Here is a 22,436-nt window from a genome sequence, read left to right on the forward strand (position 1 = left end):
TAAGGATAAATAATTTAATTATTTAAGTGACTTAGACTTAGATCTAATCTCTATCATTGATCTAAGTGCACTAGGAATTAATCCTAACCGTCTATCACTTTCAAGATTGAGGATTAGGGATTTAGCCCAAGACGAAATTATAAAATAAGCCTAGGGGAGAGGTGAAAGGCACATTGTGATTGAGGAAGAGATATTCTCAAGGATTGAGAGGCTTAGTGAAGAGAAGAAGAAAGTGTGCAGCAAGGCTCTTCTAGAAGAGAAATTAGAGGAGGCCAAGGCTTGGAGGAGAGAGGTCAAATTCTTTTAGCAGGCCGAGACTATGGGTGAAGGCCAAGTTTTCCAGCTAGGTTGCAAGGAGGCCGAGGTTGCAAGAGGACTGAGACTTGAAGGCCGAGTTTCAGCTAGAGGGCGGAGACTTCTAGTTGACAGACCATACAGTCAGGAGGGCCACAATATGCAAGCAGAGGCCAAGATTTGCCAGGGCCAATTTACCTTACACAGGCCGAATTCCCCTTTGGCCAATAATACAGAGGGCCATTTCCAATTTCAATTTATTGTTGTAACTTCTGTGTATTTCTGTGCATCAAGACCCTGATTTTTCCAGATTAATAAAAGTGAAGGAAGATTTGTAGGTAGAAAATTCCTGCTGTCTTGTTGTCGGTTTTTTTTATTAATTTCCATTGCATAATTTTATTGTGAATTTATAAATACGAACGTATTTATTTTCCAGCAATTTCAGAATTTATTTGAGCATAAACATTTTTTGGGGTATAAAACAAATGTGGAGAGAAATAAATCAGACCCAGTATTAAAAGTTAACATGGTATCAGAACACTACATAGTACAAAGTTCAAACATATGGGGAAGATCAAGCAGTCACAAGGATTTATACCAACAAACTTGATTTTTTTCCAGCAGTATATTTTCAAAAGTTTCTAGTTATTTGACTTGTGGTTTGCAAGAATGGCCACAACAGGTTTGAGATATGAACACTGGTTAGAATGGGCGTCCAACTACAGTCCCTGGAAGGAGAGGATAGCATTAGTGTTAATGGCGAATGGGATTTGGGAGTTTGTGGGTAGCACTTTCACTCATCTTGCTAATGTTGCAGAACTGGTCATTTTTAAACAAAAATATGTGAAGGCCAGGAGAATTATCCTGGATGGGGTGAAGGATCATGTGAGCCCTATCTCTCCATCAAGAAATTGCCAGGGAAATGTGGGAGGCTTTGACTAAGCTATATCAAAGCAATAGTGCAAACAGAATAATGGTGTTGAGGGAGAAACTCGAGGGCACCAATATGTTCAAGATCAGATACAATTGCTACATATCTCACCAGGACCAGACATGTTCAAGACGAGTCGGTCGCAGTTGGGGAGAAACTCTCAAATGAGGAGATGGTGAAGACAGACCTAAATCACTTTTCCAAGCTATGGGCATCCTCTGTCAAAAGGATCATAGCACAAGAAAATCTATCCAACAAGGAGAGGTTGTGGGATGACTTCATACAGGAGATTCGACAAGAGCCTCTTCATGGGAGCAACTCTAGGGGTGATGATGAGAACCTTGCCCTTGCAAGTCATGCAAGGAAGGGAAAGGGGGGAAAGAGCACAAGAGGAAAGAGTGCATTAGGAGCTGGAGAGAAGAAGAACATGATCAAATTCAAATGCTTTGCATGACACAAATTTGGGCACTATGTAGGTCAAAGTTTGAACAAAAGGGCAATGGGAGGAGTCAAGTAGCAGCTTCAACATACATGTAGCTGAGCGATTTTCCCACCAATTCTCATAGGTGCCTTGTATTTTCAGCATCATTGTCGAGGGTGTGTGGTTTGTGGACAATGGTGCTTCTTGTCATATGATACAATCATGTGATTTGTTCACTAGTTACCAGAGCCAGATTTAGAGCTACATGAGGAACTTGGAAACAATGTTGGGTGTGCAATAGAGGGGATTGGTAGGATCCATCTATCTACATGCGTCGGATTGGTATGCTAATGTATTTGGTTAACACCAGGCTAGACATTTGCTTTGCTGTGAACACTTTGAACCAGTTCCAAATAGAACCAAGACGTGAGCATTCGACTGCAACAAAGCACATACTAAGATATTTGCGTGGTATAGTGAATTATGGTCTGAAATATGTTCCAAACACGGATGTACAGCTTAAGGGATATATAGATGCAGATTGGGCAAGAAGCGTTGAAGACAATAAGAGTACCACAGGAGTATTCTTCAGTTTGGGATCCGCTATGAGATCATGGATGAGCAGGAAGCAGAGGTGAATAACACTTATCACTGCTGAAGCAGAGTACACCGTCCCCAATAAGGCTTGTACTGAAGAAAAATGGCTCTGAAAGTTGTTTGCAAGACTATGCACCCAAGAGTTAGAATCGACAGTGATATGCTATGATAATCAAAGCTGTGTGAAGCTTTCATAGAATCTCGTGTTCCATGAAAAATCGAAGCATATTGAGATCAAGTACTTCTACGTCCATGACATGGTGCAAAGGAGAGCAATTAGGCTCAAGTACATCACCACTAATGAGTAGACAGTTGATGTTCTGCCCAAGTCGTTGCCAAGGGGCAAGTTTGTGTACTTCGAAGACAAGCTAGGGTTCGTGGAGATCACCCACTTCTACGTCCATGACATGGTGCAAAGGAGAGCAATTAGGCTCAAGTACATCACCACTAATGAGTAGACAGTTGATGTTCTGCCCAAGTCGTTGCCAAGGGGCAAGTTTGTGTACTTCGAAGACAAGCTAGGGTTCGTGGAGATCACCCCTCTCATTGAGAGGGAGTGTCGATTTGTCTGCAACACAAACAGCCATTCTCCTGAAAGGGAGAATGGGTGCAAGAGACCTAGAGGACTCAACAGGCATAGTTGAGTGAGTGTCTCTTGGAGGAGAAGCCTAATATCACAGCGGGAACGGTGGAGTGAGGTCTTGGACCCTAATGACACACCAAGAAGGGTGGACTGAGGTCCTAGACCCTAATCACATACCGGGTAGGGTGGAGTGAGCTCCTTTCAGCATCTAGACCCGATCACTGTGAAAATTCTATCACTGTAACAACTGATTTATTTTACCTACTTATTTCTCAATAAGTTATTTATGAAAACCCTTCAGTAAACATTAAAATAAATTATGTTGCAAATATCACACCATAATACAAAAGCAAACATATTCACAAGAATCAACACAACAACACATATTTTTGGACAATTGTCCCCGGAAAAACCCAATGTGGGAAAACCGGTGCAGTAGACGAGGATTTTATTATTCAACAATTCTTCAGTACAACTGGGTGCCAAACTGGCTTACCCAATAGAGAAAAAAATTCTCCAACACTTCTCCCAATCTCAGCATTAGGCTAGCTGGCCTCAGCGCAGCTCCCAAACCCTCTGCGTCAGCTCTTGTTGCTCTGTGTCAGCACTGAGCCTCTTTGTGTCACCCACACAGGCCCTCCAGTGACTGCACAATCTGCTGCCTCTGCGTTTGCCTCTCCAACCTCTGCGCTAGTCTTCTGGTGTTGTTCCTGACTCTCTGTTCCGTACCCACTACCTCTTGTTGCTCTCCAGACCACTAGTTCAAATTTCTCAGCTAACCCCACTCCAGAAATCGAACTGACTAGTCTCCCTCAGTATGTTCTCCAACTGACCCTCAAGCTTCTTCTTATACTTGTCCTGTTGGTCCTTCAACGATCGAGATTAAATCTCTAATCAACGGCTAAGATTAGATTTGGCTTCATCCATGACTTTTGGAACCTTCTAACCCAGTTTTATATTTATACCTATTAATATTTTATTTTTCATAAGTTTAGACTTAGGAACTCCATTAAAAATATTAATTATTTTAATATCTCCCAAACTGGTTAGAATCTTCCCAAACCATTTCTGGGTCTTGGAGATCTCAAGTGCTTTAGCTTCTCCACCAATTTTCATGGCTAGAGGACATTCCATGTTACCCCAAATCAACACTCCCTCTTAGCGAGGACTATGCTCTAGTAATACTTCATACTAAGCATCATTCTGACTATACAACACCGGTACCTGTGCTGATGCTAGGCCTCCCCGGCCAACATCCTCTGCACTGCTGCCCATGGCTCTGCCTCTGCCACTGTTGCATCCATACGGCAACTCCCTCTGCATCCGTTTTGTTGTTGGTCCTTTCTCCCAACACTACATTTGCGCTACAACTCCCTCTACATTCGTGCTATTGTTGGTCCTACTTCCCAACACTGCATCTACATTGCAACCTCTTCTCATCATGTTGCATTGTGCTACTGCACTGCAACATCACCCCCATTTCTGCTACTGAAATGGATTCTTTATCATCCCCATCTTTTCCCTGAAATAATCAAACTTTGTTCTTCCAAGGGCCTTGGTGAGCATGCCTGCCACTTGTTCTCCTGTAGGAGTGTAGCTCAACTGTACAGCTCCTCGTTGGACACAGTCTTTGACAAAGTGACACCGGATATCAATATGCTTTGACCGATCGTGAAACACTGGATTCTCAGACAACTTGATGCAACTTTGATTATCACACATGATCCTAGTTGCTTCCATCTTTCTTCTTAATAGGTTCACAAGCAGTTTTCTAAGCCATATGACTTCGCACGAAGTTGTTCTTGCAGCCATATATTCCGCCTTAGCTGAGCTCAAAGCTACAGACTTTTGTTTCCTACTGCACCAAGAGGTCATTCCTGATCCAATGTTGAAACAATACCCAAAGGTACTTTTACGATCTACTAAACTTCTAGCCCAATCTGCATCAGTGAATCAACTCAATCTAATATCCTTAATCCTGGTGTGCAAGAGTCCATAATCGACTGTTCCCTATATATATCTGAGAACATGTTTCGTTGCTGCCCAATGCGCCCTCTTCGGCTCCACCATGAACTAACTGAGGGTGTTGACAGCGTAACAAATGTTTGGCCTGGTCTTAACCAGATACATTAGGGACCCTATGAGCTGCCTGCATAAGGTGGGATCAACATCCTTTTCTTCTGATGCATCAATTGTCTTCCAGTTGAAAATCATTGAAGTAGTCATGGGTCTACAAGCTTCCATCCTGAATCTCTTCAGAATTTCTGTAGCATATCTCCCTTGTCCAAGGAAGATCTCCACCTTTTGCTGCCAAACTTCCAACCCCAGGAAATAATGCATCTGTCCCAAATCCTTCATGTCAAATTTTGTGGCTAGATTCCTCTTGCATTCCCCAATAAGCCTAGATGATCCTGTCAGTGAGAGATCATCCACATATAATTCTAGGATTAGAGGCTCATTCTCTACAACCAGATAGTATAGATTTGGATTTGTGTCACTTTTGACAAATCCCATCTTCTGCAAGTAGCCATTAATTCGACCATACCATTCTCTAGGTGCCTGTTTCAGCCCATACAAGGCATTTTTCAACCTACATATATGAGACTTCTTCTCATGTGTCTCAAAGCCTTCTGGTTGTTCAATGTATAACTCTTCTTCTATCACCCCATTCAGAAATGTTGTTTTGACATCCATCTGATGAATCTCCCAACCCATCTATGTTGCAAGAGATATCACGGTTCTAATAGATGTATACCTGGCTAATGGAGCAAAGGTCTTTTCATAGTCAATTACTTCCTTTTGAGCATAACCCTTAGCCAAAAACTTGGTTTTGTATTTTTCCACACTGTCGTCTGTAGCGTATTTAATCTTGTAGATCAATCTCAAAACTACCACCGATCTGTCTTGAGCCCTTGGCACTACCTCCTAGACATCGTTCGTTATTATGGAGTTGTACTCCTCTACCATCGCATCTAACCAAACCTGATGTTGAGCAGCCTCTTGAAAACTGGCAGCCTCCCCATCCTGAATTACAAATGCCTGAAATCTATCTGGTTGTTTTCGCTCCCTCTTATTGTTCCTTGGTGCAACGATGAAATCATCTGCATCTCGCAGAATCTAATGAAATTCCCTATTCGTTCTTCCTTTGCTAGCAAGTGCTTCTGTTAGCTCCTCCTCCTCCTATGATTCTTCCTAATTTGAGGAAGAATTCTTTACTTCCGTTGGTTGAAGAGGTTTGACCAACGACCCCTCTTTTGATTGCTCCTCGGAAGGCATTTCTCGATATTTTCTGAAAGCCCTGTCCTCCATAAACTTCACATATTGTTGAACTACTACCTTCCTGCTCCCTGGAATATAGATTCTGTATGCCTTAGCGTTCTCGCTATATCCCACCAGATACCCTTTCTCTGCAGTTTGATTCAACTTCTTCCTCTTTTCCTCGGGTATCCAGCAATATTGTAAGCTCCCAAATATCCTGAAATGATTGACTTCAAGCGTCTTCCCTGTGAAGACTTTCTCTACAGTAATCTTGCCCAATGCCCGATGAGGAGTTCTATTTTGAATATAGACTGTCGTGTTGCATTAGTCTACCCACAGAATTTTGGCATATCCTGATTATACATCATGGCCCTAGCTGCTTCTACGATAGTCTTATTCTTCCCTTCTACTACTCCATTCTGCTCCGGATTGTAAGGAGTTGTCCACTCTCTTCTGATGCCCTCCTTAGCGCAAAAATCAGTGAAGTCCTTATCAACATACTCCCCACCATTATTTGAGCGCAAAACCTTTATTTTCTCTCCAGTCAGATTCTCCACCATAGCCTTGAACTCTTTGAATCGACAGAAAACCTCGTCCTTGGTTTTCATAAAATAAATCCAGGTTTTCCCTCAGTGGTCATCAATGAAGGTAAGGAAGTACTCGGCACCACTAAGAGATTTAATGGACATAGGTCCGCAGATATCTGAGTGTATCAATCCTAGTACACCCTTGGCCCTGTTTTTACTTCTAGGAAATGTTGCTTTAGCATACTTTCCTATAGCACATCCTCTGCATACATCATCTCGTTCCCTACTAAGATTCGAAACTCTTATTACAACATTCCTGAGAATTCTTAGAACCCCATGGTGCAAATGTCCCATTATTCTATGCGATAGTTCGTTGAAATCTTTGTCTCCATGACTGCCTACTAGTGCCATTGGTGATTCTAGTTGTACTTCGTACAACCTGTTACTTTTGATCCCGATCTACACTTTCTTTTTCCAACTCAGGTGTTTGACGTATACTTTATCCTTGATGAAGAAAACGTCATAGCCTTTGATTTGAAGTTGCCACACGGAAAGTAAGTTCATCCCCAATCCTAGTACATGCAGCACATTGAACATTGAACCACACTCCGGTTTGTTAAAATTGGCAACCAGGGCAAAACTTCATGTGGGTCATCTTATTCATGGCTGATAATATTTTTATTAGATTCCTCTCGTCGAGAAGTGTAGGATTGATATAAAGACTATCCGATTCCGATAAGTATTCATGGAGATATGAATTTATTTTGATTATGGAATTATTATCAAGCCAACCTACAACTCATGTAGGCTCAGAAGCCCAACAGTCGCATCTATTCAAACACCAACGTTGTGTATAAATATAGGAGGACTTTTCCTCATTTGGACTCACTCATCTCATCACATCTCTCTCTCTCTACTGCACAGAAAAGAGTCTCTTCTCTACTGCGCAGAAATGGGTCTCTCTCTCACACATGTGAAGCCGGGAGCTGCTGAAACTGAAGTTGCAACTGCATAAGTAAAGTTTGACCTGCGTGGACTAGAAGATCTCCTCATCTGAACTGCACTGTAGGTTCATTTGAACCTCCTCTGAAAGCCACAACTTTTTGTGGTGGAATAAAGTCAATCCGACAAATAGTTTGCAAGATATCGACTGCCCTAGTTTGAAGGAAGCTGTCAAAACTGAAGCTGCAACTGTAGAAGTAAAGATTGACCTACGTGGACTAGAAGATCTCATCTGAATTGCGTTGTAGGTTCATCTGAACCTCCTCTGAAAGCCGCAACTTTTGGTGGTGGAATCAAGTCAATCCGATGGACGGTTTGCAAGATATCGACTGCCCTAGTTTGAAGCCGGAAGCTGCCGAAACTGAAGCTGCAACTACAGAAGTAAAGATTGACCTGCGTGGACTAGAAGATCTCCTCATCTAAACCACGTTGTAGGTTCATCTGAACCTCCTTTGGAAGCCGCAACTTTTGGTGGTGGAATCAAGCCAATCTGACGGTCAGTTTGTGAGATATCGTCTACCCTAGTTTGATGATGAAGTCACTAATGCTGATGTTGTTGATCTAGGGTTTGCTACTGCTGATATAAATCAGATTTATTGTATTGTTTCTCTCTGCTGAATTATTGAAGATAAACGAAGATTTGATCAAAGGGTTTCCCCACACATTGTGGGGTTTGTCCCTGGCTAGCCGCCACATCTTGTGTCTCTTGTCTTGGCATGTTTACTGTCAATCGTTTAATGTTCTATCTGCACTTTACTTTATGTATATGTGATTGCTAATCTGTGGAATATAATAAGAAAAATAAGTAAATTGTTATAAGCATAGAAAATACCATAATTTAACACGGTTTCTGTTTGAAAAACTATGGTACCCCTCCCTATTGCAGTACACTTTGCCTTGTTCCCCATGGTGATCTGAAAGTACATCCTCTCCTCCTGATAATCTGAGAAATATTCCCAGATTCCCATCATATGCCAAGAGGCTCTACTGTCTATATACCATACCTCTGATGATGCATAGCTAGTCACACAAGCCACTTGTTCTTCTAGCCTAGAAGCCAACATGGAGAAAAGGAAATTATTGTCTCTTGTGCAATTTTCTGAAGATCTGCATGAGTCTCTTGACGTAGATGCCTCCGCATCATGGTCTCGACCCATAATCGATTTTCCCTTCCTGTCTTTGATTACCTGCTCTAATACCATGTGAAAATTCTATCACTGCAACAACCGATTTATTTTACCCACTTATTTCTCAATAAGTTATTTATGGAAACCCTTTAGTAAACATTAAAATAAATTATGCTGCAGATATCACAACATAATACAAAAACAAACATATGCACAAGCAATGTTACTTGGGAGCGGGAGCGGGAGCGGGAGCGACAATTTTCAGAAGCTCCCGGTTTGGGAGCGAATCCGGGAGCGATTTTTTAAATATATATATATATATATATATATATATATATATATATATATATATATATATATATATATATATATATATATATATTTTTTATTTTTTAATTTTTGATACATATATGTCAACAAAAACATGTAGAATGATGAAATAGACATAAAAAACATAAAAAAAAAACATAAATAGATCATTGAACCATATCACATCAATCATCTAGAAATTATAATCGTCATCAACCATGTCCACAAGTTAGTAAAATACATATTACAACTGCAACATATTGAGTCTTATAAATCATGATTCATCAAATTCAATATTAAAGTTTCAACTTCAAGCTTTCAGAATTGAAAATTCAATAACATTTATCATCATTGATCACCAAAGTTGTACTTGTAAGCCAAGTTTAACCATTACAAGAAGTAATATCGAAGATATTTCTAAGTCCTAAATTCTAACTGTTAACATGATATGAAATGTTAAAAATTTATAAAATGAAACATGAATAATGAGATGAAATGAAACAACTTTAGTCTTTCACAAAGCATCATATTCATAATTCACAATCATTACCAATGAGTTATAATTTCCAAGGCCCAACTTCAAACTTCAAATTTTCATTGTCACAGTGATATAATGTTTACAAAAATATCATAATGTCATAATGATATGAAAGAGTCAAGAGTCAAGAGTCAAGGACTAAAAACTCAACAGTTATGAAAACTAAAGTCTAATAGAAACTAAAAAAGACAAGTAAACTGTAAATCTACAAGTGGCCCTTGCCACGAGAGTCTCCAGGAGTATAAGCAGGTCGTGGTGGTCTTCTAGGAGTCTCCCGCACAGACCGACGACCAGAACTAGAACCTCCACGCGAGGGTGTCGATGGAGGTGGCGACAGCAATGGAACAAGACTCGGGCCTCGAGCACAAGAATCAACACATCAACACAGATATTTTTGGACAATTGTCCCCTAAAAAACCCAATGTGGGAAAACTGGTGCAACAGAGAAGGATTTTATTACTAAGCAATTCTTTAGTACAACTAGGTCCCAAACTGGCTTAACCAACAGAGAAAAAAATTCTCCAGCGCTTCCCCCAGTGTCAGTGTCAGGCTTGCTGGCCTCAGCGCAGCTCCCAGAGCCTCTCCGTCAGCTCCTACTGCTCTGCGTCATCACTGGGCCTCTTTGCGTCACCCATGCAGGCCCTCCAGTGACTGCGCAAACTGTTGCTTCTATGTCTACCTCTCCAACCTTTGCGCTGGTCTTCTGGTGTTGTTCTCGACTCTCTGTTCCATACGCGCTGCCTCTTGTTGCTCTCCAGACTACTAGTTCAAATTTCTCAGCTAACCCTGCTCCAGAAATTGAACTGACTAGTCTTCCCCAGTACGTTCTCCAACTGACCCTCAAGCCTCTTCTTATACTTTTCATGTTGGTCCTTAAACGTCCGAGATTAAATCTCTAATCAACGGCTAAAATTAGATTTGGTTTGATCCATGACTTTTGGAACCTTCTAACCCAATTTTATATTAATACGCATTTCCTATGTTTAGAGTTAGGAACTCCATTAAAAATATTAATTATTTTAATATCTCCCAAACAGGTTAGAATCTGCACAAACCATTTCTGCGTCTTGGAGATCTCATGTGCTTTAGCCTCTCCGCCAATTTTCATGGCTAGATCACATCTGATGCTACCCCAAATCAACACTCCCTCTTAGCAAGGACTATGCTCTAGTAATACTTCATACTAATATCCACTCTGACTATACGGCATCGATACTTGTGTTTATGCTAGGCCTCCCCGCCCAACATCCTCTGCACTATTGTATCCTGTATTGCTGCCCATGGCTTTGCCTTTGCCACTGCAGAATCCCTACGGCGGCACCCTCTGCATTCGTGTTGATGTTAGTCCTTTCTCCCAACATTGCATATGCACTGCAACTCCCTCTGCATCCGTGCTACTGTAGGTCCTACTTCCCAACACTGCATCTACATTGCAACCTCTTCTAATCACGCTGCATCGTGATACTGTTGACTGCTACTGCATTGCTACATCACCCCCATTTCTGCTACTGAAATGGATTCTTTATCATCCCCATTTTTTCCCTAAAATAATCAAACTTTGTTCTTCCAAGGGTCTTGGTGAGGATGTCTGCCACTTGTTCTCCTGTAGAAGTGTAGCTCAATTGTACAGCTCCTCGTTGGACACAGTGTCTGACAAAGTGACATCAGATCTCAATATGCTTTCACTGATCGTGGAACACTGGATTCTCAGAGAGATTGATGCAACTCAGATTATCACACATGATCATAGTCGCCTCCATCATTCTTCTGAATAGGTTAAAAAGCAGTTTTCTAAGCCATATGGCCTTGCACGAAGTTGTGCTTGCAGCCATATATTCTGCCTCAACTAAGCTTAGAGCTACAGACTTTTGTTTCCTACTGCACCAGGAGGTCATTCATGATCCAATGTTGAAACAGTGCCCAGAAGTACTTTTTCGATCTACTGAACTTTAGCCCAATCTGCATCAGTGAATCAACTCAATCTGATATCCTTACTTTTGGTGTACAAGAGTCCATAATCGATTGTTCCCTATATATATCTAAGAACATGTTTGGTTGTTGCCCAGTGCACCCTCTTCGGCTCCACCATGAATTGACTGAGGGTGTTGACAGTGTAACAAATGTCTAGCCTGGTCTTAACCAGATACATCAGGGACCTTATAAGATGCTTGTATAAGGTGGGATCAACATCCTTGTCTTCTGATGCATCAATTTTCTTCCAGTTGAAGATCATTGGAGTAGCCATGGGTCTACAATCCTCCATCCTAAATCTCTTCAGAATTTTTGTAGCATATCTCTCTTGTCTAAGGAAGATCTCCCCCTTTTGCTGCCAAACTTCCAACCCCAGGAAATAATGCATCTGTCCCAAATCCTTCATGTCAAATTTTGTGGCTAAATTCTTCTTGCATTCCCTGATGAGCCTGGATGATACTGTCAGGAAGAGATCATCCACATATAATATTAGGATTAGAGGCTCATGTTATGGTCTTGGTATCAAGATACAAGGATATTTGGCATCAGTGGTATGCATTGGCACAACTGTTCAGTAAATCTATTCCTTGGCATAACAAGCGTAAAGTATGCCATCATAATATATACTCAATTGTTGTCAGTATTCAATCTCGCTTCAGAGGACATATACAAGTTTGATTCAAAGAGAAGTCAAATTGATATTGCTGTACAAATTTTAATATACAAACTTGGCATTCACGTCGAACTACTGTAGTATTTATCATAAAAATACTCAGTTGTGATGACAATAGAAAATACTTCAAATTCTGAAGGGTATCTCCAGTGTGTGACTATGAGTTGTTCATAACAATAGTATCTAGAACCTAAAAGGTATGAATGGAGGTAAATTTGCTTGAATCTTGTATCATTGTCAAGCATTCTCAAAGTAACATCAGTAATATTGCCAGGCATTTCTATGTCTTTGAATTCTATACATCAAACTCCATGGTACAATGGGTTGTAACAGTCCGTCATATAACCTATATCTCTGTTGGCTAGAGGATAATAGACATCTTCAATATTACAACCCTTTTGTCTTTGGCATTATGAATAAGCGGGTGAAGTTCCTTGGAAATCTCCATCCTAGATGTAATGTCTCAAATCGAACAATTTTGGTTTTTCTTGAAATTCCAACTCAAAAATACTTCAAATAAAAATCTCATTCATAAACAGAAGATTGCCATGTAAAATTTAACAACATGGAAGATGCAAATAATGAAAATGAGTAGAAGGAAATCTTAGCTTTATTTATAATATATAAACTGGGGTTTTACATGTCAAAAGAACTAATATAACTGAGATAAAATTGGCCTCAAGAATCTGCTCCAATGTTGCCCTGGCCCTCCACCAAAACTAAACTGAATTGGCACTCTTAAGCTCTCCTGTGAACGTTGGATGAATTCACCAAGGGAAGAGATGGGTGCTCGCCCACTCTCACTGAATCACCAGAGGGTTTCCATCCTGGGGCTGCTATTGAAGTAGAGAACCGGGTCCTCAAAACCTCACCACAAAGACAATACGAAAATCCAAGATGTCTCCAAATGACCTCCTCCTCTATTTTTATAGATCTGATGGATAGATCTACAACCCACTAGAAGCAACTTATTTTATTATTATTCTAGAAGCTCCTCCTTTGACTTTATCTTAAGTGACTCTTTTAATTTTATTTTATTTCACTAAAGTCACTTTTGGCCCATTTCCTCCAATTAATTATTTTTCCTTAATTAAATGACTTATTAAAGTCATTTTTAATCAAGGAAAATGGTAAATCACCCACCATACTCTCTCCGAGCACCACAAATCACTTCTCAACATCCCATCCTATAGATCTTCTCATTCCGGTTCCAACGAGCTATTACACTAAGGTCATCTGTCAAATATTCCTCTTGGAATGTCACCTTAAGTGTAATTAATTAAGTTTGCTCAATAATAACCTTGTTTTACCGGAATTATCAAAAAGCCACAGAACCAAAAACATGATGTGCAACACTACTTGAAGTGAACAAAGTTCGTTCTTCAATTTAAATACTCCAGAAGACTTGGAATATAAAGATATCCATGAGGATACAAATATTATATATTAAATGTATGAGTAAGAATGACGATATAATGAGAGTGAGGGGCCTGCTTATATATTAGGCAAGTGTCTCTTCATAGAGAGTCATGGCCCGTTTAGACATGCCTCTTCAACCTATTTACTAATCATTTTTACCGTTATCCTCATTATTTATAGTTATATTATTTATATATTTTTTTTCGTTACATCGCCTTCCTCCTCAAAAAAGCTTTGTCTTCAAAGCTTGTTGATGCAAAAGGCTTGATCTTTTTTTTGGTTTCGAATGTCTTCTCGTCTCGGCACTATCCTCTTCATTGATACAAGTTGATATGATCTTCTAAGTGACAAACAAAACTGTCACATTGAGAAGGGATTAGACCATCTTAGATTAATTTTCTGTGGAATCTTGCGATGACTGAAAACTTGTGATGAATTGTTATCACATGAATGGATTGCACTGACATTAGTATTCTTCGGGACATCAGTTTGTTGTTTATGTTCTAAATATGTGGCTAGATTGAGTTGTCTACACTCGTGATTTGGATGTCGATAAGTTATTCTGGTGATTTGATTTTCCCTTATCTTGTTTGTGTCATTTTCCTGATTTATTTGAAACACCTGATTTCCTTTAATTATGGAAGTTGAATGGTTAATTTATGGATCTTCACTTGAATCTTGTCGTTGGTATTGCAACTTCTGAGTACATCTTTACTTCATCTAGTTTGTCCTCTTCTTGAGTTGTGATATTGATTGGATCGGTATTAGTTCCCTTATCTTCAACCTAGACTGTTATGTCTGGAGACTTTGATACTTCTTGAGTAAGTTGCTCTAACTTATCTTTTAATGACTTCTTGTCCTTCCTAAGTTCTTTAATTTGTGTTAGTAATTTTTTCGCTATGATCCTTAAGTCGCAAAACTTCTTCATTTCCATTAGCAGTGATTTTTCAATTTCATTTTGCATATTTTGTAATACTTTTTTATCTTCTTGAAGAATTACTTTTGAAATTTCTTGTATGTCCGCTGGCGTCACTGAATTTGGCTTCACAGTGACATCTTGTAGTGTTATTTTTTTCTTTTTGTAAGAAAATGTCAAAAACTTATTTTTCGTATTCAGGATGAACGAACCAAGGGTTCCCATCCAAGGTGAACCTAAAAGAATGTCACATTGATTGTTCCATAGGTTTTAAACTGAGAATTGTGATACAAATGTATAATCCTCAATGTTTAAATGTAAATTGGTTAGGTCATATTTTTTGTTGCCAAAATAGTGTAATTTTTCGATTATATTTGATTCCAAGATCACTAATTGGTTTGCGACTTTAGGCGTTATATAATTTTTATCTTTGGCAGGTGAGATAGCAATAGTGACATCTTTTCCCTCAATGGACCCTTTAATTCTAAATAGCACTGAAGCATACGTGAAGTTTTTGGAAATCTTCCTTCCTTTAATTCCAAATTAGACTCCATTTTTCCTTTCGTCATCAATTTTATTGAATGATACTAGGTAACTTTAAATAATCCTTGGATGCTTCCAACCTCCTTATATTTATTATAATGCTTTTAAAAAGTACTCTTCCTTTGTTATAACTTGTTATCCTTATGTCCCTTTATAGTTCTAGATATAACCCTTTATAAACTTTAATATATGGATCTTTCAAGTAACCTTTTATAATGATACGCGCTTTGTACTTGTATATATTTTCAATAATTTTATGATTTGAACTTTTCTTTAAAATACCCCTTTATAATATAATGCTTCTCTTTATATATCTTTTATTTATAATCCTTTTTTTCTGAAAACTTACAACCCTAGTGAAACATGGCTATTTGCCTCTTTGTGGAATAATATAAAATATATGTCCACTTATGTGCTTTTGACTCGGTTAATTTTTTCATGTAAAATCTTACCATTTACATAAAGAGATTTTGTATTCCTTTTGTTTTTATTTTCCCTTGAAAATAACATGGGTTGCTAAAACCACGATCTTGTAAACCACTTAATGAAGAATCAAGATAATAGTATCTACACTTCCTTCTCTTACGTGTAGTTTTATAGATATTTGGAAAGATTCCCTTTTTACATATATGAATGTTCTCCTTCAAAATTTACACAAGACTATATATATCTTTTTTTTAATAATATATTTTTATATGATTTTTTTCTTTAATTTTTTTTTTTAAATATTATATGTACTTTTTTCTTCTTTGACTATCTTCTTTCTTTCTTTATTTTTTTTTAATGGCCAAAAGCCTTTGACAAATCAGTAACGGAGAAACTCCCAAAAGTGTAGCAAAACACTTCAATCTCGACGACAACAATGTTGACGAAACCTGGATGGCCAAGGACCTGGATCGGAGAGTGTGGCTCTGTCCAGCGATGGAGCGGCCAGAGGATCAAACTTCTCTGATACTAAATGAAGTGAACAAAGTTCACTCTTTAGTTTAAATACTCCAAAAGACTTGGAATATAAAGAAATCCATGAGGATACAAATATTATATATTAAATGTATGAGTAAGAATGATGATACAATGAGAGTGAGGGGCCTGCTTATATATTAGGCAGGTGTCTCTTCATAGAGAGTCATGTCCCATTTAGACATGTCTCTTCAACCTAATTACTAATTAACTAATCATTATTACCATTATCCTCATTATTTATATATATTTTATTCGTTACACTGTTCATGATGATGAGCATGCTAAGTGAATGCCATCGGACCCCATAAAAACACGTCGAAACTCCATCAAGGCCCTTGATGACATAAACCTGCTCCACTGACCTGGCCATCCCCTGCCCTGGAAATCCACCCTGGTTGTACTATGGAGAAAAACAAAAATGGTCACATTACAAATCCTCCCGCCTCAGGATTGCTTGCCCTCAAGCAATCCGCACCTTTCCACTATATAGGCATCTGCAAACTGATACCAGGATCCCATATGAACCACTAGTCCACATCATGCCTCTGAGCAATCCAAACATGACTGGATCCCCCAATACCTGGATCCCCCAATACCTGGATCCCATGCCCATCTGTGACTCAACGTGCTACTAGTATATCCACCTGGATCCCAATGCCACCATGGCCAATCATCGCCCAAGTCCCTTGGCTCAGACTATGCTTCGTATCTGGATATAGTTGTTGCTCCATCAAGTGAATACCAACTCATCACCTCTCTCCAATCCAACCCTTGTCATAGACCAAGGTCAATCTCATCATGTTGATGTTGTGCTGAAATATTGATGAGTGGCTAGCCTATACCCTGCTGCCAACTGAAGCATGTAATATGCCTCACCTCTAAGGGCTCCTGCAGTACACTGCTTCTGAGTAAAAATGATACTCCATCAATAAGGTACCAACTCATGATCTCTCGCCAACCCAATGCATGGACATATGTGTAAGGAACAAGTATAGTGGGCTAATATGGGTCCTTGCTAAATTGATGATACTCTATCTCGTCAATCAACCAAGTCTATCTAACGAAACTCACCCCTTGCTCTATAATAGGCAAAAGTGGGCAAGATGTGCTACAAGCCCTGTCTATGTATTCCTGGAGAGGGATGCTCTCTGAAAGTACTGTAGCTCTACCAGCTTCCTATGCAAGTAACTACACCTCATCAGAGGGTCGGCCCAAAGATGGATGCACCATCTCTAAAAGATCCACCCTCATCTGGCTGAAAACACCACGCTCATCCAGTCTACCAACCTCCTGCAAAACTATCCCGTCAAACCCTCGCTCCTCCTAAGGACATATGTCTACAAAGATTGCCACCCCGCTAGCTGTCTGTACATCTGTCAGCTCCCTATCAATGGCTAAACCCAAGGGTGGATGCCCATCCATCATGGCCTCAATATGAACCTCCAACTGCCTCTCCCTGGAAGGCTCATCATGCATACTGTGCACAACATCCTCCTCGGCTATCTCATGCTCCACCATACGTTGCTCATGCTGAATCACCATTGGTGGCTCATCATTCTGAATGTCTCCCATAGGGTCCACTAACTGCTCATCATAAAAATTTGGCTTCTTGTCAACAACTCTACATGAGTCATGCCCCTCAGAGGCATCCTCACATGAACCTGTGGAATCTTCCAAAGAAGAATCCTCACCGTGAAGGTCAGAAGGAATCTCTACCTGCTCTACCTCTGTCATCTCCTCAGTGTTACTCAAGCATGAATGGTTATGTCCCCAAGGTCCTTTGCAGATGAAGTAAATTCCCTTCCTTCTCAGTTCATTCTTGATGCATCATCCACCAAACCTGAGCAACTCCTCCCTAGTCAATTTTCTTCTAAACAACCCAATGTTCAGCTCAACCAGCCTTTTGGCTAGTTCATAAGCAGCAGGTGAGACCAACTGCTCTCTCCTCCAAACAAACAACAATCGACATTGCAACTCTCGGCAAATGGCATCACGACCTCTCAGACATGATGACAAGATGAACTGCATGTGTGCTATGGCTGTGTCAGGATGATGTTTCCTAATGCTGAAGAAGCATCGGAACATCTACAGAATAAGATCATCACACTCAAGATCAAACATGACTTCATAAGCTAGACATGGCCATAATTCCTAGAACCTCAAGCTTCTTCCCAAAGGTCCAAGTCCCAAATAGTCTCTACTATTAGCTTGAAAACTCTCCTCATAACATCATCATTGTAAGGAGCTATAAAGGTGGTTAGTCTCATGATGTTACTGCCAAGTGCACAGTCAAGGCTTGGGTTGAAAAGATTGACACATACTTTCAACTCAACCGAATGACAGAGCAGGAAGCCATTAAGATGGCCACGCTACACATGAAGGGGGAAGCCCATGATTGGTAGTTTCTTGGCTTGACCACCCTAGGGAATTCCCAAATAGTTTCTTATGAGTACTTCACCCGAAGGGTGGTGGAGCGATTTGATCAGAGGGATCCAGAGGCTTATTTCAGAGAGTTGACCCAACTGTGCCAAACAGGCAACCCAAAGCAGTACTTTTCAGATTTTTTGTGGGTGTCAGTGATGGTCCTGGATCTATCTGAGGCAAGGAGGGTGTATACATTCATTGAGGGTTTGTTTGAGCCCCTGCATGGACTGGTGAGGTCATGTAGATCCTCCATGTTGTAGGAAACAGTCTTGTGTGCCAGAGATCTACAGGGGACCATTCCCAAGACTCCTTTCCCACAGAAGGGGCATGAGACTAGACCCCCACCGCAAAAGACCACACAAGGGAGGGGATAGTTAGATGAGGAGACATGGAAGGACCTCTGGAGGAGGAAGTTGTGCTTCACATGCAGAGAGCCTTGGGCACCTAGCCATCGGTGCACTGTAGGTAGAGCACACTACATTGAGGTCTTTTCTGATAGTGACCAGGAGGATGAGGTGGAGCAAGATTGCGTGGGGACAGATGGAGGGAGTCTGACAGATAGAGGGCCACCACCACCACCTCGACAGGGAGGGGCATCTCTTGCCCCAACAAGAGGAGTTCTTGCTTCTTTATGCAGGATTCCTAAATTTTTGACACTGAGAATCAAAGGCACTTTACAGGGATAGAGGGTGTCAATACTAGTGGACAATGGAGCTACCCCACAATTTCATAGATGCCCAGCTGGTCCATAGGAGGGGTCTCACCACAGCAGAGCTCAAGGGCTTTTTAGTCCTAGTGCTAGGTGATCATACCATCCAGTGCACTACATATGTGCCCTCTTTGACAGTAGTTATGGGGAACTACTAGATGATGGACCACTTCTTTGCGGTCAATGTGCCAAACACCAACGTGGTGATGGGTGTCCACTTGTTGTATTCCCTTAGGCGAGTCACGACGGATTGGAGGAAACCAGAGATGAAGTTCATTGGGCCAGATGGAAAATTGGTAGTCTTGAGAGGCATGCAGTCTTGACTCTCACCCACATTAGACAATTTCGGCCCACAGGATGGAGGCATACTTACGACATGGGGACATTGCATGGACAATTGAGTTGAGGATCTCAGAGGTTGGGGGATAGGTGCAGCCTTTTCTGGACAAGTATGTAGCAGTGTTTGGGGACATTCCATCGAGGCATCCACCAGATAGAGGATTTGAGCAAACCATTGAGTTGGAGCCGGGTATATAGGCAGTGATCACTACTCCTTACAAGCATCCCAAAGCCTATAAGGACGAGATGGAGAAGGCCATCCAAAAGCTACTTGCATTGCGCCATAACAAGCCATGTTCCAGTTCTTTTGCTTCTTCAGTGGTGCTAATGAAGAAGAAGGATGGAACCCTTCAGATGTGCACTGACTACCGGGCCCTCAACCGGGAGACTCTAAAGAACCGGTACCCTATTCCTCGCATTGACGAGCTAATGGATGAGCTTAGAGGAGCCAAGTACTTCTCTAAGATTGATCTGCGTTCAGGGTACCACTAGATCAGGGTGAGGGATCAGGATATCCCTAAGACAGCTTTTCAGTGCCACTATGGGCACTTTGAGTTTCTGGTCATGCCATTTGGGCTGACCAACGCTCCGGCCACATTCTAGTCATGCATGAGCCATGTCTTCCGTGGACAGTTCGGGAGGGGTTCGTGCTAGTATTCTTCGATGACATTCTGATCTACAACGGGACATGGGAGGAGCACCTCCAACACTTACAGGAGGTTCTGGAGGGGCAGCAGTTTATGCCAAGCTCTCCAAGTGCGAGTTTGGGTTGACAAAGATGCTCTACCTAGGGCATATCATTGGAGAAGATGGGTTGAAAGTCCACGAGAAGAAGATTCGGGCCATCCAGGATTGGCCAGTGCCCCGAGATGTGACTACGCTGAGGGGCTTCTTGGGCATTTCCACCTACTAAAGAAAGTTTGTCAAAGGGTTCTCACCAGTGTTGTTAAAATCGCGATAAAATCGCGATTTTATCGGAAAATCGCGATTTTTTCGCAAATCCGATTTTATCGCGATTTTTATCGATAAAAATCGGCACTTTTTTTTATAGGCGATTTTTTCGAAAAAATCGCGAGTTTTTTAAAAAATCGCGATTTTTTCGAAAAAATCGCGATTTTTTCGGTTAAAATCGCCAGAGGCGCGGGCAGCGGGCGTTTTATATAGAAAATCGATTTTTATTTTATTTCATTCAGCAGTCCGCGCGGAGGAGGAGGAGAAGAAGTGAGGGAGAGGGTTGCCGTCGGATTTGGGAGCGAATCCAAGCGATTTTAGGAGGAATCCAAGCCAAGATCACCAATTTGTCCATAAACCAGGTATGTAGATTAATTTTTTTTTGTTTTGCTTCTATAAAAACTTTGTTTTTCATTGTTTTTAAAGAATTTTTGGAAATTTTTCATTGATTTGGGATGGGTTATTTGTTATGACTATGAGAACCAATTTTTTATTTTTATTTTCTCATTTTCTTTAAACATTGTTTATTTTTTTTTATTTTTCATTGTTTTTTTGCATTTGCCATTGGCATTTGGTTGGGTAACTTGGGTTTAGAAATTGGGATTTTGGAAATAATTAACTTGTAATTTTGCAAATGCTAAATTGTAATTTGTATTATGTAATCCTAAATTCCTATTTCCTAATCCTTATTTTTAATTTTTTCCATAGGTTTGCAAATTCAAAATTCAAAAACAAACATGCCAAGGAAATTGGATCCTTTCTGGGAATATGGTGACCCTAAAACTCCGAATGATAGACAAAACTTGTATTGCAAGTTGTGTGGAAAGGAGATATTCGGGGGGGTGTACAGGTTGAAGTTCCACCTTGCAAAAATCCCTGGACGTGATGTGGTGCCCTGTCCTAATACAAATGCTGAAATTATCCGAAAAGCCATGAGAGCATTGGGAGAATTAGAGCACTCTAAAGAGGCCAAAGAAGAACTCAAAAGGCAACTAAAAAGGTCAGCTGAAGGAAGTGGGCCAAGTGGCACTGGTTCTACTGCAGCGTCAGTCAATCCGGTAGCTGCATCATCATTTTTTGTTCCTCGAACCACACCTGGTGCACAACCAACTATCGGTTCAATGATGAAAAGAACTGAAAAAGAACAAGCTGACAAGTTGATGACAAAATTTCTCCTCTGGAGTGATATTCCTTTCAGCATTGTAAGGAATAATCCATTTTTCCAACCTACTGTTGATGCTATTGCCAGTGTTGGCTCGGGGTACAAAATCCCTTCTCTTCATGATTTCAGAGGCCGGCTTCTTCAAGATGAAAAGCGTGACTGCACCCAAAGATTGGAGGATTTTAGGGAATCCTGGGCACAAACAGGATGCACTGTTATGTCAGATGGTTGGACTGACCAAAAGGGGAGAACCCTTATAAACTTCTTGGTTAGTTGTCCCAGGGGGACTATGTTTATCAAATCTATTGATGCAACTCATCAAATCAAAGATGCAAAAAAATTATGTGATTTGCTGGATGTGTTTATTTTGGAGGTGGGTGCAGAAAATGTTGTCCAAGTCATAACGGACAACGCTGCAAATTATGTTGCTGCTGGTAGAATGCTTATGGACAGGCATCCTACTTTATTTTGGACACCTTGTGCTGCCCATTGTATTGATTTGATGTTAGAGGACATAGGGAAAATTCCCTTTGTCAAAGAGGCTGTTGACTCATCAAAAACCATCACAAAATTTATTTACAATCACACATCTGTGCTTAGCTTGATGAGAAAATGCACCAACAACAAAGAGTTGGTGCGCCCCGCCATTACACGGTTTGCGACGAGTTTCATATCTCTTCAATCCCTCTTGAAATCTATGTGGGATTTGAAGAGAATGTTTGTTTCAGAGGAGTGGCGTTCTTCGCCAATGAGCCGCAAACCAGAAGGAGAGGCCGTCT

At 40.6% G+C, this 22,436-nt stretch overlaps 1 protein-coding gene across 2 annotated transcripts in view; it reads right to left on the reverse strand.

Annotated features, from left to right (window-relative positions):
• Positions 1 to 22,436, reverse strand: part of LOC149168728 (Mitochondrial inner membrane translocase complex, subunit Tim44-related protein) — a 453,829-nt gene that overhangs the window by 66,740 nt on the left and 364,653 nt on the right. The window lies entirely within an intron of this gene.

Source organism: Pinus tabuliformis, chromosome 4_2 (genome assembly GCF_031772625.1).
Source record: "Pinus tabuliformis cultivar Carrire ecotype Pingquan chromosome 4_2, CPIR1, whole genome shotgun sequence".
NCBI classification, from domain to species: domain Eukaryota; kingdom Viridiplantae; phylum Streptophyta; class Pinopsida; order Pinales; family Pinaceae; genus Pinus; species Pinus tabuliformis.